Source organism: Rhinolophus hipposideros (genome assembly GCF_964194185.1).
Source record: "Rhinolophus hipposideros genome assembly, chromosome: 18".
NCBI lineage: Eukaryota > Metazoa > Chordata > Mammalia > Chiroptera > Rhinolophidae > Rhinolophus > Rhinolophus hipposideros.
The window spans coordinates 31,930,479-31,954,759 of NC_138064.1; the positions used below are offsets into that span (position 1 = coordinate 31,930,479).

The 24,281-nt window shown below is 38.8% G+C and overlaps 1 pseudogene across 1 annotated transcript; it reads right to left on the reverse strand.

Annotated features, from left to right (window-relative positions):
* Window positions 1-1,652: 1,652 nt before the first annotated feature.
* Window positions 1,653-23,916, reverse strand: LOC308510228 (epidermal growth factor receptor substrate 15-like; annotated as a pseudogene). The gene is made up of 4 exons: window positions 23,833-23,916; window positions 22,285-22,319; window positions 2,978-4,551; window positions 1,653-2,524 (listed from the first exon to the last, which is right to left on the reverse strand). The product of its transcript is annotated as an epidermal growth factor receptor substrate 15-like (transcript).
* Window positions 23,917-24,281: the final 365 nt, after the last annotated feature.

Below are 24,281 nucleotides of genomic sequence, written 5' to 3' on the forward strand. Positions count from 1 at the left end.
AAGTTTCATCAATTGTGCTAAGTTCTAGGTTTAGCTTTTAAATCTAGAAATATATTTCCTTCACTATGGGGTTAATATTTTTGTTTTCTTTTTTCTTATTTTTATTAAAATTAAACATTCTTCCATTTTCACCTCTTCAGAGGCAACTTCTCCCAGCCCCTTTCTGTTTGATGTTTATATCCATATTTCCATATGTTCTAGACCGCTGCTGGATTTTAGTTTTAGGCTCTAACTATTGTCATTTCACCCTGGAAATGAAGACGTTGCACATCTTCCTAGATTGTCATCTACCACCGATCATTTCTTTCTCTTTTTTTAGCCTACCTATTTTATTCTTTAATTTTCTTAAAATTTTTATTAAAATATAACTAACATACAGTATTATATTAGTTTCAAGTGTACACCATAGTATTCAACATTTATATACCTAAAGAAGTGATGACCATAAGTCCAGCAACCATCTGATATTATACCACGCTATCACAATATTATTGACTACATTCCCTATGCTGTACATTGCATCCCCATGACTTATTTGTACCTCGAGATTTGAACCTCTTATTCCCCTTTGCCTTGTCCCCCCTTTTAAATTTTTCAATTATAGTTTACGTTCAATATTATTTTATACTGATTTTAGAGGTACAGCATAATGGTTAGACATTTATATAATTTAAGAAGTGATCTACCTGACTAGTCTAGAACCTGCCTGTACTATACATAGGTATTACCATGTCATTGACTATATTCCCTCTGCTTTACTGTACATTACCATGACTGTTTTTTAACTACCAATTTGTACTTCTTAATGCCTTCACTTTTTTCATCCTGCCCACCTGACCGCCCTCCCGTCTATCACCCCAATGAATCTAGTACTCATCTGATCCATACAAAGTTATTTCAATATTATTGACTATATTCCTTATGCTATACCCTACATCCCCGTGATTACTTTGTAACAACCAATTTGTACTTTCTCATCCCTTCACCTTTTTCACCCATTCCCAACCCCCCTCCCATCTGGCAGCCGTCAAAATGTTCTCTATCTATGAGTGTGTTTCTGTTTTGTTTGTTCATTTATTTTGTTCTTTAGATTGCACATGTAAGTGAAATCCTATTGCATCTGTCTTTTGCTGTGTGACATACTTCACTCAGCACAACACCCTCTACGTCCATCCATGGCACCGCAGATGGTGAGAACGCATTCCTTTCCCTGGCCAAGCAATATTCCTTTGTCTGTATGTACCACCTCCTTTTTATCCATTCATCCATTGACACACACCAAGGCTGCCTCCACAGCTTGGCCATTGTAAACAATGCTGTAACGAACATATGGATACACACATCCCCTCAAAGTAGCATTTGGGTTTCTTCAGATAAATATCCAGAAGTGGGATTACTGGGTCCTTAATTGTCACTTGTTATAGCTTTTGTTTTAAAGTCTATTTTGTCTGGTATAAGCATTGCTACCACGACTTTTTTTGTTGGTTTGTTTCCATTTTCATGAAATATCTTCCCCCCACCCCCATATTTACAGCAATCTCAAACCTCCTTTTGTATTCCCATGCTCATAGGTGGTTTTGATACACACTGTAAATAGCTTCAGTATTCAGGCAGAAGAGTGTTGTATGATTGACAAAGGACTGGAGAACTCTTCATGCTTCTGAAATCTCAGATTTGCTGAGTGCAGCTGCCAGTTCTAAGTCTTCCTGCTGTTGCTGAGTCGGGCAAGCCTCTGCTCTTCCTGTCTGGCCCATTCAATCACATCTTCTTCAGAGGGATATAGGTGGTGCTGGGCAGGGTTTTGTTGGAGGTTCGCTCTTTGGTGGCAGTGCTGGGGTTCACCTTCACTTTTGACTGATGCTTCCTTAAGCACATTTTTTGTAATGACCACACTGCTGACAGAGCTCAGTGTGGCTGAACTAAAAGGATCTTCATTTTTAGCCTTTGAACATGTGCTGAAGTCAGCAAATCTACCTTCCAATGATTCATGTCCAAAAACAGAAGCAAAAGGGTCTATAGCTGCAACAACAACTGTTCCACCAGAAGCAAAAGGATCATTGTGCATCAATGTTTCTACCGATGTATTCCTGCTATTGCTGGCTGCACTGAAAGGGTCAGTACTTGAAGTGACAAAGGGATCAGTAGAAGATGGCTTGAAGAAACAATCAGATGCAAATGGATCTGAACCTTTGAAAGGATCACCTCTCAAGTTTTCCCAAAAGGATCATCCTTGAAAAGATCACGGCCAACAAAAGGATCAGACTGGAAAAAAAATCCAAGTCTGTATCTGCAATTCGTCTGTCAGTGACCTTGATTCTACAATAAATGGATCTTCTTTTTTTCAATGTCTGTCACTGGTAAATTCAGGACAAACTTTTTCATTAACAGCTGCGGTCACCACTTCGTTTTCATCAGTCATACCAGAAAGCAGTACTCAGAACTGCTTCTTGCTGGAGACTCCTGGTGTATGGACTTACGGTTGCTCTGGCCTTCTCATTCAAATGAGCGTTCTCATTCAGGTTGGCTGTTTGTCACAAGGGAGACGCTGCTCGCTGCGCCATTTGTTGTGCAGGGTCTCCTGAGGGGTCTCTGGTCCCGCTCCCCACACAAGAACACAGGATATGGTGAGGCCAAAAAGGAACATCTACGGAGCCATAGATAGGGGAGTCAAACCAATATATTCTCGCTGGTGGCTGGGCTGGAGACACAGGAAGCAGGATCTACATAATCTGCAACCCGCCATCCTAACAGCAGTCTGCACTTGCCAGCCACCATCTTCTTGCTAGCCCCCATTTCTTCTGATAGCGTAGCCACAGCAGTTATATTAGTGGCCAATGGCTCACTGGTTACAGCTGACAGCCAACTAGCCACAGCTGATGGCCATCCAATCACAGTTGATGGCCATTTACTAGCTGAGCCAGCACCTTTCTATGTGAGGCCGAGAGCCTGGAAACTGCTTTCTGGGTTCTGTCCCCACACTGTTTCACTGCTGCTGGTGCTCAGGCTACAATAATCTGTAGCGCCATTTACAAGAATGCAGTGTGGGCTACTGCACCAATTTAATTGCTTATTATGATTTTCCAGCTCTTTCATTTCCATCAGTTTCATTTGCACAGTACTGACTTCCTGCTGAGAATCCTGCAGGTGCTTCTGAAGAGGTCCCAGCTGGGCCTTCCGTGACTTAACACTCTCCTCCAGTTCTGCTGTCTCTTGCTGTAGGCAACTCAGCTCTTCCCTAGCTTTGGCCAGCTCTTCTTCATAAGTGGAGATCTGTGATTCTTGACTCGTTAATTCAACTTTCAAGGATGAGATCAGCTGGGCCTCCTCAGCGCATTTCTTCCTGACTTTCTTGAGCTGCTCCTCCACCTGGGCTTTCTGCTCATCCAGTCCATCAGGGAGCTTTTGTGCTTGCTGTTTCTGAGCCTGCAGTTTTTGCAGATTAGTATTCTCCCTCTGAACTTCATCTTGAAGATCCTGAACCTCGCATGTCCCCTGTTTAACAGTATCTTCTTTCTCCTTAAGGTTCTGTTCCACATTATTCTTTTCCTTCTATAGGTCAACTATTTCATTGTTAAGGGTATCTAGCTCCTTAATAGCAGAGAAATCTGCAACAAGACTTGATCCTATCATATTCTTTTATAAACTGGCCCTGTCTCGTGGTGGAATCATCTCAGGAGTAAGAATGTGAGGAGGGTCAATGCCTTTTATTAACTTTTGATTGATTAAGTGAAAAGCCAAGGTATACTGATCTTTTGAAAGCTTCCCACAGTCCTTTGTGTCACATAATGCCCAAATATGGGCTAGTAAGTTAGAAGGTAAACCTGTCTTCAGGAAGATTTCACGGACTTCCAATCAAGACAAAAATCCACCCATGTCATTGTCAGTTTTCAGGAAGATTTCATCATATTTAGCTTTTTCTGCAGGCGATTTAACCTAAGATTTCCTCTTAGAAAGTGGCACCAATGCTGGAGGCAAGGACATTGGCACAGGCTTTTTCTCCACCTTGCTGTATACCAAAAACATGGCAATTGCAAGCTCATCTCTGTCGAGCATTCCATCATGATCAATGTCACTCAACTCCCAAACTCTTCCAAGGATATCCACAGGTAATTTAGACTTGAACAACACTGGTTTCACTTTATCACCAGGCAGAAATTCATTTACTGGGCTTAAACTATCAACAATTGCATCATATTTGGCCTTATCTTCAGTTTTATAGCCCGTGGAAGCTCAGTTTCAGAGGTTCCACTGATTAACAAGGACTACTGGTATCACAAAATCTTCGTGGAGGAACAGCCAGGTTCAAGTTACTCAGTGAAACCTCGAATCCATTCTGGGCACATGCCACAAGAAGAAAAGCAGCAAAGAATTCTTGTTTGTTCAGGATAGCTTTGCCATCTGTGTCAGCTAAATCTCAAATCTTCCCATCTATCAAGTCTGGAATCTCTGATATTGTCAGGAAAGCAGCAACATCAGAAGCCAATACCCTTCCAGTATTGCCTGTATCAACCTGTCTATAGTATTTTTCATATAGGAATTCCACTTGATAACCTCCATAATGTGGTTGGGCCTCATCTAATCAGGCCTCAAGAGAAAAGAATGAGGTCCCCAGTGTCAGGGAGAGTGGGCCGCCACAGCCGTGGTGTTACTTTCAGTCTATGCGTGCCTTTTGATCTGAAGTAAGTCTCTTGTAGGCAGCATATGTAAGGGTCTTGTTTGTTTACCCATTCAACTAGGCTGTCTTTTGATTGGAACATTTATTCCATTTACATTGAAAGTAATTGTTGATAAATATGTAGTTATTGCCTTATTATTATTATTATTATTATTATTATTATTATTATTTGGTCTTAAAGAAGACTCTCTAACATTCCTTGTAATACTGGTTTGGTGATGATGAACTCCTTTAGCTTTTTCTTGTCTGGGAAGCTCTTTACCGGTCTTTCGACTCTAAATGATAGCCTTGCTGGGTAAAATAATCTTGGTTGTAGGTCCTTGCTTTTCATCACTGTGAATTTTTCTTGCCAATCCCTCTGGCCTGCAAAGTTCTGTTGAGAAATCAGCTGGTAGTCTTAGGGGACCTCCCTTGTAGGTAACTGATTGCTTTTGAGATTCTCTCTTTGTCTTTAACCTTTAGCATTTTAGTTATGATGTGTCTTGGTGTGGGCCTGTTTTGGTTCATCTTGTTGGGACTGTGCTTCTTGGGCTTGTATATCTATTTCCTTCACCAGATTAGGGAAATTTTCAGTCATTATTTCTTCAAATAGGTTTTCAATTCCTTGTTCTCTCTCTTCTTCTGGTACCCCTATGATGCCAATGTTGGTACACTTGATGCTGTCCCAGAGGACCCTGAAACTCTCGTCATATTTTTTTTTTTGGATTCTTTTTTTTTTTTTTTTTTGCTGTTCTGATTGGGTGTTTTCTGCTACCCTATCTTCCAAATCACTGATTCGATCCTCTTCTTCATCTCATCTACTGTTGATTCCCTCTCATGTATTCTTCATTTTTGTTATTGTAGTCTTTAGCTCTGACTGGTTCTTTTTTATGTTTTCTATCTCCATTTGTACATTTCCTATCTCTTTGCTGAAGTTCTCCATGAGATCACTGAGCAGCTCATAACCATTGTTTGGAATTCTGCATCTGGTAGATTGCTTGTATCCATTTTGTTTAGTTCTTTTTCAGGAGCTTTGTTTTGTTATTTTTAGCTGGGACATGTTTCTTTGTCTCTCCATTTTGGCTGCCTTCCTGTTTTTGTTCCTATGTATTAGGTAGAGCTGCTATGCCTCCTGGCCTTAGCAAAGTGACTTATGTATTAATAGTAGGTGTCCTATGGGGCCCAGTGGCACAGTCTCCCTGGTCACCAGAACTGAGTACTCCAAAGGTGTCCCTTGTGTGGGTTCTGTGTGCTCTCCTGTTGTGATTGAGCCTTAATTGCTGTTTGGGAAGGATTGACTCTCAGCTGATTGGTTGTGAGGACTGGCTGTGACTATAGTGGAGGACCTGTTATACAGGGGCTGACCCTATGGAGCAGGGTTCACTTTAATGGGGCTCTAGTGCCTGCCCAGTGGACCTTAGGGTGTGTTATTTTTGGAGGTAGTCAGGTGATGCTCCAGTCCAAAGCTGGCCATTGGGCCTACCAGCCCTGGGGCCTCCTGAGAGGTGACCCTCTGCAGGCCAAGGTCAGCCACAGTCTGTCCCCTGCCTGGAGCCACCTGGCATGAGCCACAAAACAATTCAGAGATGGCCACTGCCTGCACTGTGCTTGGAGGTTCCTTGAGAGGCCAAGCCATGAACCAAGGCTGGCTGTCAGTAGTGCAGGGTGACTTAGGGTGGCTCAGCCAGAAGTATAAGACATGCCAAAGCCAGAATCTGCTTGTTTGAGTTTTGTGAACCTTTGACAGATTTTAGGAAAGTTTGCAACATGAGCCAAGGCAGGTGGTTTGTGTGGAAAAGTGACTGGAAGCAGCTTTGGTGTGCCCAAAAGTTAGGTAGGGTGGGATCTGAGGGAATAACTAAGACGGCAGATGAGGGGATAGCTAGTTTGATGTAGAGTCAGATATGGCGTCTGCATGTGTCTGCATGCAGGGAGCTGGATGGCTCAGTAGAGAAACAGAGGCTTCTGCCAGCTCCTCCGTCCAGGAGAAAGCTGTCCCTCCAGCCCTCACCTTGAAGCTAGACAATTCATTTCTTTCCCGTATGCCCTGGTGCCTTTTGAGCTGCTACCTCAGTGATGGAGCTCAGAGCAAGTGAGCCCATCAGCAAATAAGTCTGGTGTGGGCCCTCCAAGGGGAGCACCTGGGACTGCAACCGCCCTTCATCCCAATCAGCCACCATCTCCTTGGTTTTTACAGCTAGAAGTTATGGGTAATTCTCTTCCGGCACTGAAACCCTGGGCAGGGGAACCTGGTGTAGGGCTGGGACCCCTCTCTCCTCAGGGAGGATCTCTGCAGCCAAGATATCCCTCCCAATTTTTTTTTTTTAAGATTTTATTGGGGAAGAGGAACAGGACTTTATTGGGGAACAGTGTGTACTTCCAGGACTTTTTTTTCCCAAGTCAAGTTGTCCTTTCAATCTTAGCTGTGGAGGACAGCTAAGCTGTCCGTTAAGCTTCAAGTTGTTGTCCTTTCAGTCTTAGTTGTGGAGGGCACAGTTCAGCTCCAGGTCCAGTTACCGTTGCTAGTTGCAGGGGGCGCAGCCCACCATCCCTTGCGGGAGTTGAACCAGCAACCTTGTGGTTGAGAGGATGCACTCCAACCAACTGAGCCATCTGGGAGCTCAGCGGCAGCTCAGCTCAAGGTGCTGTGTTCAATCTTAGTTGCAGGGGGTGGAGCCCACCATCTCTTGCAGGAGTCGAGGAGTTGAACTGGCAGCCTTGTGGTTGAGAGCCCACTGGCCCATGTGGGAATCGAACCGGCAGTGTTTGGAGTTAGGAGCATGGAGCTCTAACCATCTGAAACACTGGGCTGGCCCTACCTCCCAATTTTTAATGATCACAGGTGGTGTGGGACCAGCCTGTTCCTTGTCTGTGCCCCGCCTACCAGTCTCAAGGTGGCTTCTTCTATATGTCCTTAATTGTAGGACTTCTGTTCAGCTAGACTTCAGATGATTCTCTATGATGATTGGTCTGTAGTTTAGTTGTAATTGATGTAGTCCTACGAGGAAGTGAGTACAGCATTTACCTACTTCTCCATCTTGACTAGAAAATCCAATCATTTCTTATTCACCTCATCTTCCAAGTATCATAATGTTTTTAAGAAGAATATTCAATGTTTATATTATGATCATGTTAATACTATTCACAGATAAATATTTGTCTTAGTTTTTCATTTGCATTGTTTTCTTTGTACATATTAATTCAGACTCAAAGTCTTTTGCGCGTATAAATCTCTCAGTATGTTCAGAAGCATCAGGTGGTAGATCACTTTCATCTTTGAGAGAGAGTTCTTCTGGAGCCTGGACTGGTTAACTTTCCTAACTGATCTATAACTATCCCCCTGGAAGGACCAGTTACTTCTTAGGTATTCATTTTGCATTTTTTGAATTGGTGTTCTTTTTCTTACATTCCATGTCTGCCTCTTGCTTAGTTTACTCTTTCATTTTGGTAGCGCACATCCTCCAGTATTATCTTCAGAAAGGTTACAGGGGAAGTACATTTTTTGTGACTTTGAATACCTGAATATATTTTAATTTTATCTGAATATCAAATTGATCCTTTGATTGAGAATGGAATTCCAGGTTTAAAATCATTCCCTTGTTAATTTTTAAGGCATTATTTTATTGTCTTTGAAGTTCCATTCTTGCTCTTTAAGAATTCCAGTTGCCATTCTGATTTCTGAATTTTTTTGGATGTCTTATATTTTCCCTCTGTTGAATATTAACCACCTTTTATTTAGCCAGCTAGTGTGTTGAAATTTATTATGAGGCCTTGTTGAGGATCTGTTTTAATCCATTGTGCTGAGACTTTGCCAATCTGGAAACTCATGATCTTGACATCTAGAAAATTTTCTGGAATTATTTTATTTGTGATTTCCTTTTCTCCATTTTCTCTGTTTCTGGAATGCTTATTGTTCAGATATTGGATCTCCTAGACTGGTTCTCTAAGACTCTTCTTTCTCTCAGATATATGTTTATGTTTACATTTTTATATTTTTTAATTTTCTAGGAGATTTTCTCAATGTTCCCAATTCTTTAGTTGAGTTTTTGTTTTTAATTTCTGCTATAATTTTTAATTTTCAAAAGCTCTTTTTTTTTCTGTTTCTCCTCTCCCTCACCTTCATGGAATCCTACTTGTTTTATGATTACATATCTTGTGTCCATTTGAGATATTGATAGATTTTGTGAAGGTTTTCTTTGTAACAAATATCTTTTTACTGAGTTGATTTTGTTTGGTTTGTTTTGGTCTTTCATGTTAAAGACTTTTCTTAGAGAGATCTGGTGATATTTGCCTGTTCATATTTAAGTGTGAGGCACTAAAAGGCTCAATGGAAGATCTGAGTACATGGTGAGGCAAGTTGTTGAATCATCTGGATATGCCAGAGATCATCTTTTCTACTCTCTGCAAAGCATAAATCTCCAGACTTCTTTCAATTGGGGAAAGTTTTAACTGGTTATTTTTTTTAAGTACTTATTTTTAGTAGTGCTTTCTTCCTAATACCTCTCATCACTGCCAACACACACATTCACCCAATGTAGAGAATTACGTGGCATCTGACCAGTTCCTTATCCTTTTTGGGAGCTCTGCAATAAAATCAGATTGCATCTTGGCTTTCTGACTGAGTTTCCTCATTCTGTTTAGTCATTTACCACTGATTTCTCTGCTTTCTAGCTTCCAAAATTTTAGTGCTTTTTCTCTTTTCATTCACTATATTTATGTACTTAAAAACAAATTCCTTTATAGTCATTTTGGTGTGGGTTAGGGAGAGACTAAAAGTAAGTGGGTATGCTCAATCTGCTATTTTTATCAACAAGTTTTGTATTGTCTCTTTGGTAAGATTCTCTGTTTTCTTTTTCAAAACTCTTATTAGTGAGGTGTTTGATTTCTCTGAATGATTCTTTAATTTTCTTATCTCCTTTTCCCATTTATTTTATACTATATTTTTGATTTTTCTCTTAATTTTCTCTTTTAACTCTTCTGTTGAAATTTTTGTATCAACTATTATTTTTTATTTTTAAGACTTTTTCTTTAAATGTTCCATCTTCATAGCATTCTTGTGTCATGGATGTGTAATATATTTTTATTTCTAAGGATATTAATATCTTTTAATTTTAATTTAAACTTGCATTGTTTATTTTCAGTCCCACTTTCCCCTTTTTGCTTTAATCACTATCATGTCAAATGTCTTGTGATTTTTGAGTATCTGTTTATGTATATTCAAGAAGAAGACATGAAAAAATTGGAAGTTCTGTGCAAGTGCCTGGAGCTTATTGATTGGTGGGCCTTTTAGTGGATGATGAGTGGAGACCTGGCAGCATTCTTAGAGGAACCTCTAAATGTCAGTGTCTGCAGGTTGTTGGGCCTATTATTTTCTCCAAAGCAGAATTGTTCATGTCCTCATCTGTGGGGTATAAATCTGACAACCAGTGTTGTGGGAACTGATTGGGGAAGAAGGATCAGATATTCAGCATTCAGTACATGGTGTAGTTCTTTCCATGAAATTGTGAGATTGTCCTTATTTGAAGATAAAAATTTTAACTTGTGGATTTCTGTTACCCACGGTCAACTACAATCTGAAAATAGTAAATGGAAAATTCTAGAAATAATTCATAAGTTTTAAATTGCACATCTTTCTGAGTGGTGCAATCTTGTGCTGTCCCACCCAGGGCATGAATCATCCCTTTGTCCAGCATATCCATGCCATATACTCCACTTGCCTGTTAATCACTTAGTAGCCATCTCTGTTATCAAATTCACTGTTGTACTATCATAATTCTTGTGTTCATGTAACCCTTATTTTACTTGAAAGTGGCTCAAAGCCATTCACATATCTTTTATTGCAATATATTGTTATAATTGTTCTATTTTATTATTGTTGTTGTTGTTAATCTCTTATTGTTCCTAATTTATAAACTAAACTTTATCATACATATGTATGTATAAGAAAAAACATAGTATATACAGGGTTAAGTACTCTGTGCAGTTTCGGGGATCCACTGGTGCGGGGCGGGGGTGTTAGAATGTATCCCCCACGGATAGGGGGAGACTATTGTTTATGGACAGTGAAAGCACTGATGAATCTCTAGGGCCTTCTAATTCATTCTGTAATGTGTACCATCTCAGAAACATATATACAAGTAGTATTTTATCTATAAAATATGCCCTTTGACAACTCCTTTGATCAGTTCTTACAATAGTGTTGAACTAATCAGGAATTATAGAATATGTCAAGAAACAATTATTTTGGTCATCACTTCTATTATAAAGCAAAAGAGCAAATCTTCATGAAGTTTTAGGGGCCTTAAGGGAAATTTCAAAGAAGTTTTATGTGTAGAAAAAACAAACCTGAGAATTTAGTTTTTCTAACTTTAGGATATGATTGTGGGAAAGCAAAATCAAAAGAGTTATCAGAGTGCTTTAAATCACCTATTAAAACAGATCAGGTCTGCCTGAGAAGCAATAAACTGGCTACCTACTAATCAAAGTGATGACACAATATTATAAATAACAAAAGGAAGGTAACACAATTGAAAGGAATCTTCGCTATTTTAGAAATAAGGAACTCTCTATTTTTGTTGCTTATGTGGATAAAAAAGGTGTTCTTTGGAAAGTAACCTTGCAGGGTGATCTGATTGTAAATTCCTAAATGGACAGGTCATGGTGGATAGTCACACCACAGGCATATCATTCATTTAGTGAAAGGTTTATCTTTGCCTTAATTAAGCCCCATCCATTGTTTCTGTGCATCTAGGTTAACACACCTTTGAAATGCCTCTTTTCAGAAGCACAACTACCCTCAAGAGAGCACATAATCTTGTTAAGTAATCTTCATTATGTCCCCTCCTTAATTCCAAATGCATAAAAGGAGCTGCAAAACTATTCTCCCAAGCATTTGAGATCTTGCTGCTTGGCAATTGTCATCAGTTTGGGCTCAAATAAACTCTTATAAAAATTCTCTACAGGTTTAGGGGTTTCATATGTTGACACTTAATCAAGGACTTGACAAAGTCAGCATAAGACCCAGAAACCTATTTTGATGGGATATAGAATTTCTGCCATGCAAACAGATCACACAGAATGTAAAAGAATAACCATTTACTACTATAGGGAGAAAAAAATTTTTCCCTTCAAACCTTCTAGGTTTTTGGCTAGTCTAATGATAGAATTGATATAACACAAATTAACCGAAGAAAAACAAGTTTGATTTCATACATATGGGAACCCATAAAAATATGAGTCTCAAAGAAGTGACCAAAGGAGGCAACTTTTATGCCTTGTAGACCAAAAAAACAATAAATTTGTGAAGATTTGACAAGACAAAGTTTGGGTTGATGGTGGTAAGTTAGTAAGTAACAAGGTTTGTTTATACAGACTTCTTGGCCATGAATTCCCTGTCTGTGATGACAAGGATACCTTCTACCCTCCTGGTACAGGGAAGGTACCTTTCACAGGGGAGATTTAATCCCTGCTGCTGGGCAACAAAATGGAGGTCAGCATGTCCTTCTTGCACTGGCTGTTTCTCAAGTAAGTTTAATTAAAAATAATCAGTATGTCAAAGTGGTATATTTTTGGGTGGCATATTTTGCTCCTATTCAATACCTCTTGTTAAGAGAAAGCCAAATGGTTCAAGATAAATTGTCATTTTAATATATAGAAAACTAAATTCTAGTTTTGCGTTAATTATTTAGTGATAAAGGATTCATGAGCTCCCTCCATTTTTAAATTATCTTACCAATATACCCATCAAAACTGAGTGAACTTCATCAAAATTTGAATACATTTTATTACTTCTTTTCAAACTCATTACTTGCAGTTTGATGCAAATAAAAAAAAAAATATTTTTTTCTGCCAATAGATGAGTTTCTGTATCTATTCAAGATTTGACTTATGCAATCCTTTTTCACATTCTGGAATTACCAGACTTTTTATTTGAGGGCAAAACTACTCTCCTTTCCATGAAAACACCATACCTTGCATTCCCAGTCAGACTTTTCTGCTATTATTGCTTTAGTGTAGCCTTATTATCTATGTGAATTATAACTTCTAACCAAATTAATTAATTTCTATTTCATAGAGAAAACTGGGAGTGTAGAAGTATCTATCATGCACAGTTTAAAAAATTAGCAAAATTCATAAATACACACATAAAACCCTCTAGAGTCACACAATCCATTTTTCATCTTTGAAATTAGCAAAAGGAACACAATCATTAACATTACCAACACATATATCCACTATACGAGACAAAGAATATATATTAAAAATATGTTGTGTGACCACATTTCAGTGTTATATTTTGCTTAGGAATTATCTAGGTGTCTATTTAATAGCATTAAATAACTTTTAAGTATAGTCTAAGGTTTTAAAGTTAAATAAGAATCTTGGTTAAATTAACTTAGAAAATCATTTATCAGAATTCTAACTTAAGAACTTAGACCATTTGCTCCCACTTCAAGTCCTTAGCACACTTTGAGAACCTGCAGAAACATAAAAAGGCTGAGGACCCCAGCCCCACCACAAGGCCCATGAGCCACCAGTGAGCAATCACCACCTGGAACGCCTTGACTGCTTTGTTCATTTCCAGTGGCCACCTGTATACCCAGCCCAGCATCTAGGACACAAACACCCAGCAAAGTGACAGCCCAATCCCCCAGACTCCACCACCCCAGCGCTCAACCTGCCTCCAAACCTTACAGAGGAGGTCTCTATGGCCACCACGTCTGGGTCCAGATGTGCTGTGCTCTTTAGGAGTCTGCATGGAAACTTTGACATGATTGGTATTTTTACTGAAAATCCAGTAAGAGAAGGTAGTTTGGGTGTACAAAAAAAGAAAAAAAAGAAAGAAAGAAAAGAAAAGAAAGAAAAAGAATTTAGACCATTTGTATTCACATAGCTTCGTGATTGGGACTGAGAGCTAATTTCCCCTCTATCAATTTGACTTAATATTTGTTCCAGGAAATTCTTGCCCAGGAATATAAAGCTATAAACCAATAAACAATTTCACTATTTGCTTTAGGAAATTCCTAAAAAACAATTTATCCATATAGTTTGTTCATCTGGCCAAACAGCTCCATCTCCTATCATAATAATAGATTGCTCACTTGGCTAAATATGTAGCTTATAAAAAACAAACAAACAAAAAACATTTACTTATAAAGACTCATGTCAGGAAGCTGCCCTTGCTGTGTCCCTCAATCCTAAATTATTATGTCAAGGCCTGTCCCCTGTCTCAATTCGGTTTCTGTCTTGACAAACCTGCTTTCAACCATTTAATCCCTGATCCTCAAACCCTGTAATTAACCTCCCTTACTCTCCCCATTTTGAGACATTAGTAAGATCTCGTAAGGTGGTATTCTCCCTTACTGCAGTAGGCCTGATAAACTTAACATTGGTTGATCAGCAGAAACTATGAGTTAATAAATGTGTGTTGCTTTAAGCTGAGAAGTTTGTGGTAATATTGTTATGCAGCATGAGCAAACATACAACCACATTGATAAAAACAGGGAAGAATCATATAGATGTTGTTAACCCAAAAATGATCAAACCAGCCTAATTTGTAAAAGATTCAACTTTATTACGTGAACTTGTGTTTTTATACAAAACCTACTTCTGATGTTGAGGTTTTTGTAAGAATTTTTTACATGTCCAATTTCTTTATTTCTTGAGCAATTTAGGAATATTTGAGTTACGTAAGTACCATTTTTCTTTAAGAACCAATTAGAATGGAGCTATTTGGATTTGAGAGACTTCATAATTTATGTACTCCGGAGGTAGGAAAATGTCAAACACATTGAGAGGTAAAGGTTTTTTGCAATTACACATATACAGATTTGCTGAGAGCTTGCAGCTTTCGTTCTATAACCTTAATCATAGGTTAACAGTAAACGCAGAACCATAAAAACTCAGTAGAGCAGATTTCAAAGGGATGTTCTACTTTCCATGAGCATAAAATGTTTTCTTGACTGAGTTGAGTTTATATATGTCAAAAAGACATAAAAAAAGCTAACCTGATTCTTCATCTTCTCTCACCTTACAGATCCCTATTATATCCTGACAGAGATGAGCTAATAGTTAGATCATAAAACCAGATTCCCAAACACTGCTGTCACCAATGAGGAATAACTTTTTTGGCAGTACACAACCAGACTTCCATAGACACAGGGTGCTTTCTTGACTATAAAATCCAGACTGCCCCAGTGGTCCAGTGTACCCACTGGTCCATGGGTCCAGCTGTGGAGTTAAACAAGACATGAACAGATACATAGTCTGGGCCAAGAACCAGATAAAAGAAACAAAAGCTCCCTTTGTGTACTCAGAGAATAAAGACTTACACTGTTTTAATATCAAAAAGTTTACATGGGGAGTAGGATGGCCAAAGGGGAAATACTGATGACCTTGAATATTAAGAAGTGACAGTGTATCATCGTTGAATATGTTAAATACGCTTGTTTTTAGAAAGGTAAGATTGTAACTTTTATGCAGATATAAAAATGAGTAGAGGTTAAAGATTTTAACTCATTAATAAGGAAACTGGTGAGGTATTACAAGTCCAAGGAAGAATTTTAAAAGACATGTTTATAAATAAGGAATATTGAAATAAATCTGCAAATAGAGGTAAAATTGGCCTCATTAGGGTGAATAGGAAGGAAGGAAAGTTAACTGATTTTCCACTGGACAGAATTTACATAATTATAGACAATAATTGTGCATTGTTATTAGTTATCTAAAATTTACAGAATTGTAAAATAACTCAAGCACAAGGAAAGACTAGAATCAGATACCTGGAAGGGTATGCGCTAAATGATAAATACTCTTTTACATTGATGCGTAGTTTTTTTTTCCTACAATGTGCTTTACTGACTTGATGATGGAGAAGTGGTGGGACAGAGCTGAGAATTGCTTTTGGGGTAGAACTTCACAATTTGGTAATTGCTTAGATGTAGTAAGTGGGAAGGAGGATTCAAAGATCATTCATTACAAGTGTGGCAGTTGCCAAAGTGTTGAGTGGTTGCTTCACGTGGCCTAGGAGAATGACCTACATGAAGGGAAAGCAATGAAGGGAAAAGGAGGAAGTATTTTCAGAAGGGACCATTTTAGAAACCCAAATTCCACGGCAGTAAAAAGAGGTCCTTTGGGGTGGGGGGAGGATTGCCATCCACTCCATTATCATTAGACACTCCTTTTGAAGGCCATCTCAAATAATTATGCACTCTCAGTGAAAATAGTGTGCTTGCTCTTGGCAGCTCCTGGGTAGTCCTTTGACTTTCCTTTTTGGAATTGACTTAGAATATATCACTGTCTTTGATGCACTTGATCAGGAATCATTTGTGGGCCTACAGAAAAAATTCAGGAGGGAATTCAGCAGTGAACCAAGGGAGACATTGAACAGTACTTTTCTTTCCCCAGTGTGAATTTGATAAGAGAATATTCTGAGGTAAAAAAAAAGAAAAAAGAAAAGGAGGAGGAGGAACTAAAGAAATATTATTCTCCTAAAAGTTTGGGTGAAAAAGCAATTATATGACAAGGATCTTTTTCATATTAAAGGTCTGAATAATGCTAAGCTCTTTGTTTATGGCTTTGTTATTACTCTTTGTTATTACTGTTTGGTTTGCTTAAGGTCCTTTGAAACTCATTTTTATATCAAAGATCTTCTCTAAACTACTCAGCTTGTTTTGGTTTCCCAACATTTCACAATTTCACCTTAAGTTAGTACAATCTCCTCTGTTTGTCCCATAGATGGATATGAGGTACTACATTTTTGTTGTTGTTGTTCCTTGTTTAAGAAAAAAAAGGAGGGAGGAAGGGAGGAAAGAAAGAAAGGAAGGGGGAGGGGGAGAGAAGAAAGGAGAGAGGACACAGGGACATCAGTATTGAATGTGGGAAGAAGGGAAGACAGAGGGAAAGAAAAGGGAAGTGGGGAAAGGGGAAACCCTGATTCTCATTACAGTTTGGTCACTAGCTTTTTACTGAAAACTTAGTCTGGTCACTGCTATAGACCTGAGATACCCTTTTCTTGTTCTGAGCACTGGGTAGTGGTAAAACCCTCAAACTATAACTTTCCTTAAACTCTATATTCTTTCATGAATACCATTAATCAATATTATCCAGCGCCTCATATGTGCCAAGCCCTACACTGGAGGCTGGGGATATGGTAGTGAATTAAAGCATCCTTGCCCTCTTTAAACTTTTATTTTGGCGGGAGGTGCTAAAAAGCAAGCACACATAAGTAAAATAAAATTTAATACAGAATACTGAGTAAAAGAGTTTTTTTGTTTTTGTTACTCCTAAATTGATGGCTAAAAGCCAAATCTGAGGTTAAAAATGTGTGGCGTGCTCCAGATTCTAAAAACAGCAGTAAAGCATTGGAGACAGATATACCCTCAAGGCTTGTGGGTTTGTTTTTTTTTTAACTAATTCTACCAAACTTCCGGGCATCTCCCCTTACTGCATTCCCATGTAGTCTCTCTTAGAGGTGATTAGAGAGGGGATAGAGAGAGAGACAGAATCCACTACTTAAAATGAGAGTTCTTGGCGTTTTCTTCTCCTCTACTTGGTGGAATTGGTAAGGTGTCCCCTGAAAGTCAAGTGAGTGTTTGTTAACTCCAAAAGCCAAATGAGAAGAGATGCAAGAATGCAACCCATGGAGATTGGGGGTACCTGCAAGTAAGTGAGACTGCATCGCATTTTCTGTTGGATCATTTGCTTATGCGTGCACTTGTCCATCTGCCATTTTAACACAGAGGAAAAAAAAAATCAGAAACAAATGGCAGAACAGAGAGAGGAAGTGGCCTGTCCTCAAACCTTTGCTTGCAACAGAAATGAGAATCCCCCAGTTCCAATAGACACTATAAACTGTAGGTGGACTTGAGCTGACCTCCTGGTACCTCACCTCAAGAGAAGGTCTTGGAACCAAGAGCTTTGTGCTGTACCCCTTGGGCTGCTGCTATGGGAAGGCTGGAAGGAGCAAGATTGGGATTGACTATGTCAGGGATCCCTCAGGGTTTTCTGAAGAACCAGAAGTTGGAGGCCTCCTGCAAGGAGAGCATCAAAAGACAGGTAGAGTTACCCAGAGAAGGCTCTGTGACCGTGTGAGAACCACCGACAGGCAGCCAGTTACATAAAGCTCTTGGCTATCTTTCGCATTGTTTTCCTTTTCATCCCCTATTCCAGAAGCCCTAATATAGGAAGGAATGGAGTGGAGTTGTGAAGGAGGCTACTGGAAAGAAACATCCTGAGAAAGAGAATAAGACTAAGGTTTGAAAATCAACCAGACTCGATTTTTAATATCTGGAAACAACCCCAACAAATTTGAGAGCTACCTGAGTTATTGTTAAGAAGCAGGAAAGGAAAATTCAACATTGCAAGGTTGAAGGCAATGATTGGAAAAAAATAAAAGTTTCATGTTTGTTCCTCCATAGAGTTCAAATTATAAGTAAATTAATTACAGGTAAGTGGGATAATTTGGTTTGATGTTATTGCTATGAATCAAATAGAGTAATGAGCAGAAAGTAACTATGAAGATGGGAATGGGTAGGAAGCTACTTTAGCTATGGTGGTCTAGGAAGCCTCGTTGGGTTGAGAACTTCCATGATGAGAAAGAGCCACTCATTCCATACTATAGGGCAAAATGGTAAAATGCCCCAAGGTAAGATCGAGAAAGAAAGTCAGGCAGGTGGTGATGGAAGATACTCTGGCAGAGTGGGCAGACCCCAAGTTTCAGAAGGCCTTGTAGACCATGGCAAAACACATTGACGGCAACTTTGTTTTCCTTAAAAATTTCTCAAGCATTTTCTTGGCCCTAGCCTCCTTGTAAAAGACTCTGATTTGTTAACCTAATTATATTTCATGTTTCACACATAGCATATAATTCTAAATAATTCTGGCCTCAGAGTTAAGAAACTATTAAAACAACATACAGTTGTTCTTTTATGGACCTCAATGCTACTACTATATGAGGATAATTATAAAAAATTCTCTTAAATGCTATTCCATTTTTCATTTCACTGAATTTCATAATATTCATACCTGAGGATTAAATCCTTGCCCATCATAGGGGTGCATGTACTTAAGTAGTTATAATTGACATCTTGATTGGAGATAATATATCTGTTTGCCAGGAGATTGACATGATGTATTCACATGTTGTTGTAAATAGTTCATATTAATCATGCCAAAAGAAAGAAGAACAAACTATTAATTTGCCACAGAAGTTGTGTGGAAAATATAGAAACTGTGTGGAAGATAATGAAAACATTGCAGCTAAAAGTTCTGCTCTTTGACGTTGATGATTTAAACCCCAGAACAGGAAATATTTCCTTTTGGACTTAGATTTAAACTCCAGAGATGGAAATCTCTGGCAGGAGCAATACAGGATGTCTCTCATTAGAGCAGTTCTTTCATAACCACGTTAAAGAATGCACGGACTGCAAGGGACGTGTGCTCAGCCCTCTTGTAGCAATGTTCCTGGCTTCTTCTCTAATAGGAATTACAGACCTCTCAGCACAATCCTTCAACTTCTTCCTGCTACACTTATGCAAATAGTCACTCTGAATCCAACATGATACCTTGGAGTTAACCCTGGGACATTAAGTATTGCAGCTAACTCGTGGAAGAAACTGAGAGAAAAAATTCTATTCAGTATGGAAATAACTCTATAAAGTTCATGATAAATGAGGGCTTTTGAATAGCATATCAGTTATTGCAGTCATCATTGGAGCAGTATATTTTCTTGGGTTCTTATGGGAAATTACTTTCTTTGGCACATTCTTGGGAATTAGTTCCTGTGTCCCATTAGCTCTGCAGGATGACATCCTAAAATGAAGATGTAGGTCTATTGTTTTGTTAGAGTGCTCTGTAACTGCTCTTAGGCTCCTTATTTGAATGCATATTATATTCTCTTTGAATATTTTCTGAGAAATGATTCATAGTTTAGTCTTAGTGTTTTCAAAAAAAATCACTTAATGAACAAGAAGGAAGCTTGTTGTAGTGGAAAAAGTAATAAACAGCGAAGCAGGGAATCTTTGTTCCAGTCCTGATTCCACTGCTAAGTATGTGAACTGTGGCAAGTTACGTTAGCTGTCGTGTGTGTTTCTTCATCTCTAACTTATTTTTAAAATCCCTTTCAGGTTATGTTTTCTATTATCCTAAGATTTTCAGCATTTAGTAAATATTAACTCTGTAATGTAAAGTCCTACGGGGGAGACAAAATAGAGCTACAAAAATTATGGTAAAGTATATAAGCAGGTACAGATGGTCCCTGACTTACACTGGTTTGACTTAATGATTTTTTTACTTAATGACAGCGCATAAGCGACATGCTGATGAGTACTAGGCCTGTTAAACCATCAATATGCATTGATGCCCCAGTGCTTTCTACCAGCTATTCTCAAGCCTCATCAGAAAAGAGAGATATTGGTGGTCCTGTTGCTCTCACATCCCCATAATCCAGCAATTAATTTTAGTTCAATGCCTCAAATATTCTTCAGGCCCCACGTACTTTTAGCTGTGTACGTTAACAGTGAGTATTCACACAGCCATTCTGTTTTTCACGTTCAGTATAGCTTTCAATAAATTACCTGAGATATTCAGCACTTTCTTATATGATAGGCTTTGTGTTAGATGACTTATACCCACCTGTAAGCGAATGTAAGTGTTCTGAGCAAGTTTAGGGTCAATTAAGCTAAGTCATGATGTTCCGTAAGTTAGGTGTATTACATGTATTTCGACTTATGATACTTTCAATTGATGATAGGTTTATCAGGATGTCACCCCATGATAAGTTCAGAAGCATCTGTGCTGATATATGTAGTATGTTAGTGAGGGATATTGGTTACAAGCAACAGAAGTACACTGGGGCAATGAAGCAAAAACTGAAGTTGTTTCAAAAGTTATCAGGAACTTTCAGTTCCTGATGAGAGCATCCAAAATCAGTTGGATGCTAGGTAGGAGGCCAGATGTGAGAATGGGGAGGATTCCAGGTAACTCGGAAGATCAGAGAAGCAGGAATTACAAATACCATAGCATGGCTGGAGCAGTCTGGTATATGACTGTCAATCATTTTTTTGTTCTTGCTTCACTTTGATGGAGGATGAAAGCATTCAATAGGCTGATGTTAGGTCACATGTGCATTCTTTGGCTGTACTTAAAGATGGGAGCCTGATAAGGCGGGTACGTACAGTTACTCTCGAGCTACGATTGTACCCAAAGAGGGTAAATCATTTCCTAAAAAGACATTAGAGGGGCAGCCGTTAGTTCAGTTGGTTAGAGCGCAGTGCTCTTAACAATAAGGTTGCCGGTTCGATCCCCGCATGGGCCACTGTGAGCTGCGCCCTCCACAACTAGATTAAACAACTACTTGACTTGGAGCTGATGGGTCCTGGAAAAATACACTTAAAAATAAAAAGACATTAGAGCTCTATTAAGAAGCAGAACGGCTAATGGCTAATGCCCACTGTATATTAAATCACAGATACTAGAGAAGCTGGAATTATAGAGACTTAATGAAAAAGGCTGAATAAACAGGAGTTAGATGACGTGGATGAAGGGAGATTAAAAATGTAACACCACAGAAAGAAGAAAACCAAAATAAACCAAGAAAAATATATCTAAGCTACCAAAATTCAGTCTGTGGGACTTTCAATATTGTTTCTAATAAGCTACATTGCATCTTTTAGGTCTCAGAGGGGCTTTGTGGTTCCTCATGGGAAAGAGAACAGTGTAACTCTTGGCATAGTCGATTCTCTAACCCTAGCAAGTTGTATCCTTATCAAAGATCACTCATTCCTTTTTCAAAGGCAGCCTGAAAATGCAGAGCCCCACTCCCCAGGGCTGTGAGGAATTTGTGGCTCCTCAGTCTCCTCCCTGTCAGAAGCTACATCATCCCCTACATTATAGAAACAATAAGCACAATACGTTTAAAAAGACCTAATATAAGAGGTAAGAAATTGTACACTTTTGTTATGGATATCATTTACCATCAATGTAACCTTCTCCCTTTTCACCACAATTTTATTGATGAACTGGAATAAGTGGGTTTAAACTGTGATATTGCTTACAATTTGTAGCCACGGAAGCATACTCTCTTTCCACAGGACTGTGCGTGGCAGTAGCCATCCTTGATGAGTCAGTTTCAAAGGCTATTGACGATCAACAGGACTGCTCCTAAGATGGCTGAGATGTTCAAGTTAAACTTTAATTCTCCTTTGCCCATGATATAGTTAGTACTGAAGCTTATAGGTCTTATTTCATTTTTCCCAGAAAAAGAAACTTTCTATGGTGGCAACATGAGAACAAATGACTACTCACCCCCTACCTGTCTCTCTCTCAAGACAGTTCCAAACAAACTCATAAAACCTACTTCAAATATGACATTTTCATGAATATAAACTATTCCTCCATGCTGGACACGCATATTAGGGACTCAATAAATATCGGTTAATTTAATTCAAAATACACCTGGAAATTGATAGAAAAGTGCTTCTTTATGTTGTCTGTCATGAAATTACATTATTATTGTTTGTGGTAGTCCTGTAAAGTAGAGCTCTCATTTCCCCCCAGAAACAGTGGGAAAAGCAAACAACTCTCTAGATAACATGGGTAAACATAAATAAAATATATTTACAATACCTTACCTTGATGATGGATTTGCAAATCTGTCTGCTTTTAGCTGTTCAAGACACAGAAAAATTGCACAGGAAAATAACCTTGTTTGTTTTTTTTTTTTAATCGAAACTGGTGAAAGTAAACATGTATAATAAATTAGAAAAAGCCTATAAGTCTAGAATATTTTTCAAAGTGTTATCTTTTATGTATTAGCCTGCTGTTCTTGGTGGTAAGGGGAAGGCAGTGATTATTGGCTTTCTCATCTTGAGTTTCATTTTTCTTGCTAAAAGTGACAATTGATAATTGGCATAAGTGGCATGAGAAAACAACAAAAGTGCATTTTCCCCCAATTAGATGTGAAGAATATGGTCTGTTTGTGGTAAATTCCTGTGCATAGGGCTGGCTAGGATGCCAACAATTCATGGGCTGCAGCAGTTAACACTGGTGCACAGAGTAATAGAAATGTGTCAAGAGACCCAGTTTGTGAGAGATGTGTTGTCAGAGCCAAGCCAGCAGCTCACTTTTTAGATGTCGCACAGATCCCTGGGAGGGGACTTTATTTTGGTGAATTGATCACAGCACATGATCCGGCCCTGAGCTTGTCTGAGCTTGAAGTTTTAGTCAACTCAAGTGAATGGATGCATTTCTCAGTGACAGTTTCATGTAAACCAAACTCACAAGGTGGATATCCAAAACTGAGCGCCAGTTTATTAATTTTTATTGGGAAATGCAGTTGTCACACTAACCAGAGAACTATACTCTGTGACCAGTCCATTCTCTTTCTGTAGATAATTGAATATGAGATGTCAAATTATAACCCGAAGCTTACTTGATGAACATGAAATCAGCACAAAGAGAATTGGTTAAGTAAACATTCTTTAACAGTCAGTGCATCGAGGACTAGCCTGAGAGGTTTTCTTCTCTCTTTTCTATCTCTTGTTATTAGTCAATGTGTGCTAAGCTTCCCATTTAAAGTCCATCTTCCCGAATTTCCCAGTCTTAGGAAGAACTTTAATCTTTCATATACTGACTTCCGGAGAATTTTACTTTTGACTCTCATTCTCACAGAGTATCATAAAGTATAAATTAAGATGACACGTGCAGTTTTAAAAATGTGTATATAGGCAACACATAGAAATCAAGTATTCTCAGAAGTTGAGAGTTTAATAAAGTTGAGTAATACCGAATTTCTGAAAAAATGAGGTGGCTGTTATCCACTACTAAGAAAGCTAGGAAGGATTGTTGGACAAGAAGAGAGACAGCACATCTGAAGAGCAGAACAATTCTGGTCTCTACAGAAGCGTTCTGTGGTAAGAAGAATGCATCATGTCTCTTTATAACCTGAACGAGCTATCCATATACACTGTCCATGTGATCCTGAAATCTAGCCCCCCACATACCTTAGTAGCAGCAAAGGAGGTATCCTGAATTGGGCAAACAATGGTGGAACTACTGTGTAGGTATAATTAAGCTCTGCTGTAGGTTGTATCTGGTTGGCCTTTGGACTGTTAGAAAACTCATATTTAATCTGTAGTGTCACATTTCTTTCCCCACACTCACTTTAATTTTTCCCTCACCTGTGCCGTCAAGGCTGGTGTGAAGGCAAATGAAGACAGCCGAGGACTTGAGAACTGCTCAGTGTCCATTTCCACATTCTCCATCCCCTGACGCAGAGATCCTTGTGGAGCAATGTCCACTCATGAGGCCTGTAGTCTAGGCATTCCAGGACAAACCTGAGCCTTGGGGACACAGATGTCATTTTGAGGAGTCGTCTACGTAGACTAAACCTAAACACAAACTGCCAGGACTCATTTGTATTACAAACAAAAACAATGTCCATTTCCTCCATTTCAAAAAGCACATTTTAAAAGGATTTTGTCCTTTTGCCCTAACTTTGCTGGTCCCCAATCCCAAGTGTTTTTGCAGATGGGATTCCCTGGAGATGTTCAAAGGAAAACGATGGATGAAAGGGGAGTTTCTGCTTGAGGGGAAGCAGGGCAGTCCAGTTTGAAGGAGAATTCCTGCC